At 38.1% G+C, this 11,262-nt stretch overlaps 1 pseudogene; it reads left to right on the plus strand.

Moving 5' to 3' along the window:
• The first annotated feature begins 2,573 nt into the window (after window positions 1-2,573).
• On the plus strand, window positions 2,574-9,774 carry LOC136279512 (guanylate-binding protein 7-like; annotated as a pseudogene).
• The last annotated feature ends 1,488 nt before the right edge of the window (window positions 9,775-11,262 follow it).

An 11,262-nucleotide genomic window follows, 5' to 3' on the forward strand; every position in this document is an offset into this window, starting at 1 on the left:
TTAAAGTTATTTCCGTTTTGGCAATCATCAAGATCTGCCCACTGTACCAGAGATGAGGTTCACCTCCGCATGCTGTTGTAGTACATGTATCTCAGATCAGTTAGTATACAAAACATGCATAAACGTCTAGTCTATTCTATTGGTTAAAACGTATCAAGCGGGGCTACCTTACGGTAAGAGAACGAAAATTATTCAAGCAACACGATTATAATTACAGACCGAACTGGATAACACGAAGTCTTATTACCAATTAATCCGAAAAATTACAATTTCCAAAAAAGAACTACTTCTGCTCTCTAAAATATTGTCATTGTGATTGAAACCAAGGTTGTGATTGGTTGATTTAAACTACAACTTTGAATGTGATTAATAATGATCTTAGATATATGAAATTCATATATTTGCACTGCAGTGAAGAAACGAATTTAAGAGATCCTTACAGCTAAGAGCACTACTGAAACGAGTAGTTGAAAATAGGACCTGAAAAAAAAAAAATTCATATTCGTACGGGACTTGAACCCATGACCTCTGCGATTCCGGTGCAGCGCTCTACCAACTGAGATTTTAATAATATGTTAGGTCTAAATATACCATCCAAGTGATGAATAATGATTTTAGATATATGAAATTCATATATTTGCACTGCGGTGAAGAAACGAATTTGAGAGATCCTCGCAGCTAAGAGCACTACTGAAACGAGTAGTTGAAAATAGGACCTGAAAAAAAAATTGATTTGATTGATTTAAACTACAGCTTTGAATGTGGTTAGCTTCTTGAACTGTCCGATAACAAACTGTCTGATAACAGCTCGTTAAGAGAATTAGTGGAAAACAGGAGTTTTTTAAACCAACCATAATCAAGGGGATTGTGGTTTTTATGATTACAGTGAATAAAAACGCTTTCAGAGAATAAGGGTCTTTCCATTTGCTAGTAAAATGTAATTGCGTGAGTTGTCTTCGCCTTGTACAACGACACACTTTAATGGTCACAGCATATGGAAACCTTAAAAATGTCCCTTGCAGTCAAGCAACTTCTCCCTGGGAGCCATCTATGTTACAGAATTTACATCCAAAAAGGACAAGTTTTGCATTAATTTTATTGGCAAATCATTAGCTTATTTGTCAACTATAACCTTCCTTTGATTACATCACAGCAAAACTAACCAATCAATTTATACAAACCGGACTAAGAACATTCAACTGACAACAACTATTACTTGACTCTGATGATGACATCCACTCAGGTTGTCGAAACGTCATTCACCACTACCGACAACAGTCCTACTTGGGCTTACACTCACACGAACGATCAGGTTACCCCCGGATTCAAACCATTTGATTTATTGTATTTTATTGCTCAGTTGGTCAGAGGATCGTACTGAGATCCAGAGGTGTGAGTTAGAATTTCAACGAAAACACGAATGAGATACGAACACAATTGCAAGTACTGTAATTAAGTTTTTAATGGTCATGTGCGGCCGAAAATACAGAGAGCCCTTTCCTTTTTAACCGGTTGCATGTAAAAAAAAATACCCTCGTTGTGAATGGCGTGTGAATAATTTGTTAACTCCCGCGTGTAGGACTGAGTGGCTCAAGAAAGCCTGTTTTTCCTAGGAACAAGATAACCGATAAAAGAGCAAAGCAATAAGGATCATTTCCGAATAATTTCTTGTGGTCAATTAGAATGAAGAAATGTTTGTTGCAGGCTGGAATAAATGTACATTTGTAAATTATTTCGCAAATTGCGCTTGTCCTACTGGCTCCTGCAATTTTGTTCATCTCTGAAAAATTTTCTCGTGCTTTTTTCTACAAATAGCACTCAAATCTTGTGATTGCCTGTACAACTGGATTGCAAACTTTATTTTGTTTTCCATACATTAGCGCGTCATGTAACGTTTTATTTATTATGCTTTCAGAAAAGAGCTGGAAACATGGCTTCAATAAAAAATACCAAAAAAACGTTCTGTCCATGTCTTCATAGTCATCAGTTGTTACATAACAAGTTTTATTTCTTATATATGTCCAAGCTCCTGCTGGGCGCAATGAGAACACACATGTAATCATGAAATAGATGAGAGGAGCGTCATAGCTACCCCTGCACCTCACTAGAGAAAAAGGGGGGGGGGAGGGATGGCCTAATTTTTCTTTTCAGTTCACTAACCTGTCTTCGCACGCCTAAAAAGTTACTTAAGGGGCGGGAGGGGTATGCTCCCTTTGACTCTATCGACGACCGGACGATAAACATCCACATCCATCAAATGTCGTCTGTGGGTGTAAAGTTCTCTATAAGGTAAGGGTTTGGAAGAATGCGCGACCGCCAAATAATGAAAAACAGAAAAGATTATTATAGGATAAAAACGGGCAGAGTGATATCTGCTTGTATTCGATTCGGTTTTAATAGTTAACATATGTATCAATTCAGGGACTTATTTTTTTTCTTGGCACCGACAAATGCTTGTTAACGTGCGTTGATCTCAAGCTTTCCAGTTTATCTTGATGCAGTTTTTTTTAGAAACACGACTTAGACCCACCACAGATTAGTTACATTAATTTTCCTGCAGTTGACTGGTCGTTATGATGTTCATCTTGGTTTGCGATTGTCAGTCAAAGCGCGTTTAAAAAAGAAACTACGTTTTTGGCTTTTGAAGTCCTCTTCTGGGCTGCATCTTAATCTTGGAGACTCGTGTATCAAATTTGGTCTACCTGTGATCACGGCTAATAAATTCCTTTGTATGTCCATATAAAAATTGGTGCGACTTCAGGTCCTATTTACAACTACTAGTTTCAGTAGTGTTCTTAGCTGCGAGGATCTTCTAATTTCATCTCTCCACCGCAGTGCAAATATGTGAATATTCATATATCTAAATTCTTCATTCACTTGGATGTTTATTTTGTACCCAATTCATTGACCAGCTCCCAGTTGGCTTGTTAGCTCAATTGGTAGAGCGTTGCACCGGTATCGCAGAGGTCATGGGTTCAAATCCCGTACGGGCCTGAATTTTTTTCAGGTCCTATTTACAACTACTAGTTTCAGTAGTGTTCTTAGCTGCGAGGATCTTCTAATTTCATCTCTCCACCGCAGTGCAAATATGTGAATTTTCATATATCTAAATTCTTCATTGGTGTGACTGTTTGAAACGTAATTTCAAGGAGTGATTTACAACTACCGGAGTTTTATCAATATTGATTAAAATATGTTTCATTACATTTCCTATGTGTAGGTCCCGTGTGTGTTGTATCGATCGCCGGTCCATGCTGAATAGGGAAGTCGAATATTTTGAGCGAAGCTTTTGATCAACCCGAGATGTTCCCTCTCGGGCATCATTTTGATCCTGAAACTGTTGGAATTTGGATGTGAATAGTGCCATAAAAAATGCGGGTGAGTTCACAGAAATCAGGAAACTAAAATGCTTCATCCATAACTTGCAGTTGCGTTATTGGAAAAGCATCGTAAATAATTGAAAGAAAGCTTCAACTCTCGAGGTTCTCCTGGTAACTGCGGCTGTATCTTGCTCATTTATTGAAACGATTACTAGATTTTAATTGGCAAAAGCGTACCAGTTTTCGAACTCATTCAGCATTAAGGGTGTGAGACAGATGTTTTGATGTGTAGACCAAGTTTCTATGGCAATAAAATGTGTTTTAATGACTGTATTTAGGGCTTACTAATGTTTAATTAAGCTGTTGAAAGGTCTTTCTTAAAAAGGCTGAGGTGGGGGCAGGAGGGTCAATTTCTGTACTGCTGTGTCCGACAATATGCAATTTAGAAGGAAACTTTAAAAAAATTGAAGAATCACTCATGTAACATGAATTTTTCAAGAAAATTTGGCACCCTTTGTCTGTTAAAGACGTCGCGATAATCTCAAGTTTATGAAAGCTAAGAAATGTCAAAATTTGAAATCACTACTACCCCCATTTCTATCCAAACTAAGTTGCGTTGCTTTAGCGGTCATTTCAGAATAGTAAGTTATTACTGCCTCAAAAACAAGTTAAATTGGAATCATTTCTTCACACCAGAGCTTGCACAACTTGAAACTGGCTATTTCTTTTTTTCAGGACTCCACTGGCAGGGAATGTACCGTGGTCTTATTAGACTCAGAGGGAATTGATGCAGTGATGGGAGAAGGTTTGGATGACAATCAGATATTTACTCTCACTGTTTTGCTGGCTTCTGTTTTGATCTACAACTCAGCAGGGGTTCCCACCAGACATGACCTCCATGGATTGGAGTATCCTTCACCAAATACGTCAGATTTTAGGAGTGGAGAGATAAGCGGAGGGGGGAAGGGAGTCCATAAATGAGACATATTTCTGCGTGTACATAAAGGCTTGTATAAGTGAAATACAGGCTCGGTATTTCAACGTTTTTAACGCGTATTCCAAGAGAAAATTTCATATAGATGTAAATTTTACCCAAAAAAAGGTTGCTGAAAAGCACTTGGAAAACATGTGTAAATGACTTCGGCTGCGCAAAGTGTTCTCACATGTTTTTTATCTAGTTCTTGAAGCCTTTTTGTGAAAACCCATGCATGCACTGTAACTCCGACACGAACGATCGATTTTTTGATCACAAACCTTCCACTAAGAGTTTATGGAGGAGTAGGGCTTATTTCTCAAACTGAGAATGGTACTCGACTTTACACTGGAAAAATTCTCGTTAAAGCAAATTCGCATCTATCCTCTTCAGTAAGCAAGAGTAAAACCCTTTGAAAAAAGGATTTTGTGCCCAAAAAGAGTACCAAGCTGAACAAAGAAGAGACAGAAAAGCTATCGTTCGCGATAGATGAAACGAAAAAATTTCTTAATCTCATTTAACAGTTTTATTATGAAGTTGTCTCAACGAATAAGACTTTGCTCTAACGACGGCAGTGTGAGCGCGAGCGGCCCTCAAGAGGATAATTCTTCCACAAGACTTTTCCATTCTTCATGTGGCTTCTCAGAGATGTTACTTAGTCCATTTCAACACACTGCAGAGACATAAGGAGTATTTCCTAACAAGGGTAAGGCGACTCATTTTGAAACGTTGGACAGAAATGAATAAAGAATTAATCAAACGCTTCCCTGAAGTATTATCTGCTTCAAACTGAAAAAATTGCAAAACTCTTTGTCACAGTCGAAGAAATATTGATTATATCATTGTTTTCTCGGAACAGACTCTTACAGTTTGTTATTTTAACAAAATACCAAAAAGTTCGAGAACATGGTTTTGTTTCTTGGTTGTAAGGTTTATTGTTTAGCCTTTTGGAGATGTACTGGTTTTGGAAATGGAAGAAACTTGTTAATTTTTTTGTAACTATGTATATGTCTCTCTGCTAGTCGTATAAACTCAGACGTTCTCTTCAACCCGACCAAAAATAAAGACAAAAGTTTTCTATATTCTTTGCATACAGTAGTTGGATAAGTCTGCTCAGTTAATTTACATATTGACTTTTCTTAAAACGTAGTCCTGTTCTATAAACAAAGAGGGACTGATTGACCGGTTTACCTTGATTACAGCGATCACTGATCAAATTGTAATGTGCTCCATATCCTCGGCGACTGATCCCCACTCCGTTCCCCACTGAAAACCATCCTCCTTCCAGAATCCTTGGCTCCCACCCCAGGAGAAAATGACTGGTTCCTTATTACAACTGCTTTTTAAACCAACCAGGTTTTCAAGGATCAAGGAATGGAACGGGCGGACCACACCCAACAAGTCGCTGAAAGCATTTTGCGTTTCTCCCCTGGCTTCGAAGCCTTCAAATTGCCACCACCATCTGTTAGTGAAGAGGTCATGAAAAACATCAACAGAAACAAAAGTCAGATCAACAGTGAGTTCTTCTCTGGGATAGAGAAGTTCAAGGTCTTGTTGAAAAGAACTCTTACTCCTAAGCACAGCTTCAACGACGGAGAACTTGTGACTGGTGAAGGTAAAGGCTACTATTGCATTTTCGTTTGGCTTTCATCTCCCGTGAGAGAGCAACTCGTAACTTCTCTCAGAATTCTATGTATTTTTCAGTCGAAAATTACTGGTTTTGAAGACAAATTTCGAGGGATTAGCTTAATCTCTAGAATCTTAAGTCGCCGCCAACTTCTTGAATTATGGGAGTCACAATCTTATACTTTGCTTTTCTATTTTAGATTATTTTTTACACCTTTTGTCTACTGTATACTTTTCCAATTAAGTATGTCCTTAAAGACAATTTTCATCCCTCGATAACCCACTCTGTTTCCAGGTCTGGCCGCCTTGGTTGAGCTTTACGTGCAGGCCATCGATACTCCTGGAGTGATTCCTAATGTCCAGTCAGCTTGGGACACATTTGCAGCAGATTTGTTCTGAAGCAACGCACGAAGCCATGAATGTCTACAGCGCCGTCGTGCATTCACAACTGTCCAATCAGCTGCCTTGTGACTCCGAAGACATTCATAAATGTCATGAAACTGCTCTTGACCAAGCAATTGGTCAGTTACAAGCTGAAACAATCGGAATATCCTCCATTACAACCGAGAGGTACCTCAACGAGCTAGTGGTAAGGAGTTTTCACACATTACTTAAACATTCCTCATTCAGTACTTTGGAGTAAAATGATACCGACGAACTTTTGCAAACTTCGTCCAACATTTTTGTGGGGATGAATAAAATTTTCGATTTGTGGTAGAATTCTAACAGGACAAACTCTTTATGATTTGACTCAAGGTTTCGGATCTTGGTGAAATATTTAAAAGCAGCAGAGTACCTGGTCCGAAATCGAGTGCGGTGAAAAGGATAGGTTGTGCAGAAGCATTTCCAAAGCAATGAAATATCCTTGGTTCTTTTCCACGAGGCTCAAGACTTTCCTCAAGCTTTGCCAACGCTTGTCGTTACACATTTTCTGATGACTATTTTTCGTGCACGTTTCCGCGCCAGGTGGAGGCTACTGCTTGTTCATGTAATTGACCTAACTCTAATTTATAAGCGATAAATATTTAGTAACTGTCTGGTTATACAACCATGAATGCCACGAAATAATAGTTACAGTGCTTCCCAGCATTCATTGTTGGACTTACTGGGGGAGAATGTTCGTAAATTTCAATTATTTTGGCACAAGTTACTCACAGAAACAACAAATAAATGTCCAGTTAAAGTTTGGGAACAAACAACAGCACGCAAAGATGAACACTGGTATTTACTGTAAATATAAAAGGGCTTTTTTTTATTTTTTATTTTTATTTCTCAGCTGACCGAGATTATGTCACGTGGCAGACTGAGAATGATCAGTTTACGCGAGAGGCTTGTGACGCTCTCCTGAAGCAACTAAAAAAGCAACACTTGGATCCAATCCTCGACCAGCTCCATGGAAAGGAAGGCGCCAAAGTCATGTTCGATGACATTGTAGCAGGTTACAAAAAGATTGAGCAGGACTACAAAGCTCGTGCCACCGGAGCTAAACAAGTTTGTGCTGCTGTGTTCTTCGAGTTTCATCCGGTAAATAGGGTTTTTTACTTGGAATTAAAAATTCAGACCAGAAATGAGACAAATTAATGAGGTTTCTAATCTGTCTTCCTTTTTGTTTTCATTGACGTTAATAGTTTCACGGACAGCGAAAAAATACAAACCAAATTCAGTTCCTTTAATACAAGTACATTGCGATTCTTGGTCTTAGTAACTATTATGTTGTTACAAGAGAATATAACTTTATAATCTCTTGGTAGTTACCACAAAGAAAACCAACAGACAAAGCAACGATGTAAGCGAAAGTTCTACTTTTATCACAGGAACTTATGACAGAAATGCAACAATACTTGGGCGTGCTGAAACAATTAAAGGACTTTGACGAGAACTTGAGTCGAGAAATTGCCGCCAAAGCCTATCAAGAACAAGAGAAGATAAAACTTGAGGTACTGATGACGCAATTTTAATCGAATTAATAATCATATTACTTTTTAACGGAAAAAAAAATTGAGAATGATAAATGCTGGGAACGGAGAATAGGAAATGAAGAATAGGGAAAAGGGAAATGGGAAGAGGGAAGGAGAAAGGAAAATAGGGAGTGGAAAATGGAATAGGAATTGTTTTTGTTAACGTTCTGCGGCTAAAGAAAAGGAGCGGAAAATAACATCCTATCTTCAACAAACTTAATCAACTGATTAATAAGAGAACAAAAGCTGATTGAAGTTCATGCTTTCTTTCTCTGTTCTTTGTCAAGAACATTGCTATATTAATTAAGTTTTAGTGGCGAGGATATAGAATTTAATCATCTGCTAGACAAAGCCTATACTGATGTGACTTTTCGTTCTCATTTAAGGAGGAACACGAACGTTTACAACAAGAAAATCGTCAGCGCCATAAGGAAGTAAGACATTTTAAGTCAATGTCAGTATCAATGTCAGAATCTGATCAACTACACACCTACCCCTCCCCTAACTCAACAACAATAAAAAAATAACAAGTTAGGGTTAATGTTGGGTCAGGGGAGGGGTAGGTGTGTAGTTGATCAGATTCTGACATTGATCCGACATTTTCACAACCACTAAAGAAATCATTCCACGCTTCAAAAATCGTCAAATCTATCATTTGACGATTTCCATTTGTGCAGATCACAAAAAGAGAATAAAGGAACAAAGAGGACCATTGACTGCTTTTTGTGAGTTTTGCCTTCTCAGACGGAAGCGCTAAACATGCACATCTTTGATTCCAGAAAGCACAGACACACGAATTTTATGGCGATAAAATATAGTGAAATCCAATTAAATACGTAGAAAAGTAAACCTTTTAAAAAAGCGTGAGTACACTCATTCCTGGGAACTAGGTTTTTTGAGTAACATCCGATTTGGTACCAGGGCAGGTGAGATAAAAGGCTCACATCTTGTCTGAACGAGTCCTCGTGCCAGGGCCGCCCTCTCTGCCTGCTTATTTTCTCTTGGTTCCATTCCAATGTAATTTTATGATGTGTCAACTTAGATTGATTATTCCTTAATTTCTTTGCTATAAGAATATTGCCTCATAATAACTTTACCTTCAAATGCCTCAAAATATATCTTTAGAATGAATAACGCTAGCAAGAATTTATCCCACTTAGTGTTTTCTGTGAAAGATTTTTCAGTAATTTTATCAGAAATTCATTCTGAGTGACGGAGAAATTTGATGATTTTAGCACAGAGGTGAACAAGAGTAGATGCCATAATATTTTTCATCAAGACTCTCCTATAGCTGTCTGACCTGAACTTTTTCCTGTTTGGTAATTAGATGGAAATGCTGCAAGCAAAACAGAAGCAAGAAAAAAAGAGACTCCGTGAACAGATGGAAGCTGAAGCAGCGGTCCAACGGCAACAAATGGAGAACATGGTAAAGGCGAGAATGATGGAAGTTGAAAAACACAGACGAAATTTCATGCAAGAAAACCAAGTACTCAGCCAACGACTTGCACAAATGCAAAAATCAAATGAAGGCATGGAGAAGACAGTGGAGAGCTTGAGACAACAGCTGCTACTCAATCAGAGGCGACAACGGCAAGTTCAAAAGCCGGGATTCTTTGACAAAGCGCTACAAATGATACCAGTCTTGGGCGGGGTTGCTAGCACCTTATCAAAGTGTAGCGTTATGTAAAGCCTCTAAAGTTATCCCTTATCATGAACACTGGTTCAATTTTTAAGTAGTGGCATTATATCAGCTTCCAGTTAATTATAATTTGCAACGAGTTAACAACCTTAAAGTTATGTAACACGTTTTCCGCCAATGGATATGATGGTGATTTTATATATGAAGTGAAAATTGTGCGTTCTCCGTGATACCAATTGGGCTGCAAAACAACTTGAATGTGATCTAAAATAAAATAATTTGAAAAAATAAACCAATCTGCTCTTCTGATTATTTAATAGCTGGCGCAAGCAAAATCCCCTTTCGGGAGAATTAAGCCCGAAACCTACCTAACCATCGTAAGCTGTGTAAGAGAAATATAAAAGATGAGAAAGATGTTTGGGATATCAAGCTTGCTTTGGCGCGCTCTTGCGGAAGAGAAGTGGGGGAGGAAGGGGACAAACGACAAAAAAGGAGACTGCTTGCAATGATTTCTGTCTTTTTTTCCGCCTTTTGTGTTTTTCTCGTCGCCAGGTTTAGCATTTGATAGAATTAAATCACAGCAGTAAAAAGGAGAGGATGTTTAAATGTCTTTTAATGCCTGCCGATTGAATGAAACAACTTAAGGAACGACGGTAGTTATAGGAAAGAAAACAAACATGCAAACAAAAACAAATCATCAAAAACAATATTAAAAATGGTCGCTCGGTGGGACACGAAAGGCATTATTGTTACACAAGTCAGGCCGACAGATTCTGCGAAAAATTATCGAGGAAAAAAAGCAAATCACAACCAAGAAAATTAACCAGTTTTTCCTCTCATACAGGGGCTCCCTATATCGAACTAAAGACTACATACTAGTCACTTGTATTCAAACTCTGCACACAAATATCATTCTATGCGTGGTGCGTTCAGCCGTTAAAGAACTATTTCAATGGCTGTGCTTTAGGATCTAGGCAACAGGGATAGAGGTCGTATCTAGGGTCTTTTTCAACCACTCATGCCATCTATAACTACAAAGAGACAAGGATATTTCACAAAAATCCTTTTAATAAATCAATAAAAGTGAGGCTAAACAAAGTCACAACGTTGGGTAAAAATATTCCAACTAAATTGCTATTTACAATGACAAGTGAGACAAACAAGCATTTAAGCTTGTAACACCAATTATCGACTTCACATTTCTGATAATGAAAGATTTTCCATACATCTCCAATTTCAAGCATCATCAGTGTAAAGCATCGAAAAATAAGCCTACTTGAAAGCACAATGCTGTCTGTGAACTGATCCAAGCTCAAGGAATCATTCATCTGTTCCTTTTCTCAAAGTCAGTTTTTTCCGTAAGGAGAAAATAAGCTTGTCTGCTTATTAAAATTAATTGAACTAATTAGTTTGAAGTAATTGAGTTAATTAATTTGAATTAATCCATTTAAATAAATCGAGCTTGTCTTCTGCTAGGGTCTCAGCTGCTTGAAAAGATCGAATTATTGGGAGAGTGAAAATTGGGGTTTGGGAAGGAAAGGAAGCTCCTCTCACTCCTTCCCAGACCTCCAATGTCTCACCTCGCACCTTTCTTGACTGTCTCCAAAAAAGGAAGCCTGGCACAGACGACTAAAGGAGTCTTTCTTTCTTCACGTCAAAAAGCCACGTTGGGATCTATGCTAAACTATTTTACTCTGATATCCTAAGAAATTCGTTTTGCGTTCAGATCGGCGAAACACTGAGTAA

The sequence above is a fragment of the Pocillopora verrucosa genome, chromosome 3 (assembly GCF_036669915.1).
Source record: "Pocillopora verrucosa isolate sample1 chromosome 3, ASM3666991v2, whole genome shotgun sequence".
Classification (NCBI taxonomy): Eukaryota; Metazoa; Cnidaria; class Anthozoa; order Scleractinia; family Pocilloporidae; genus Pocillopora; species Pocillopora verrucosa.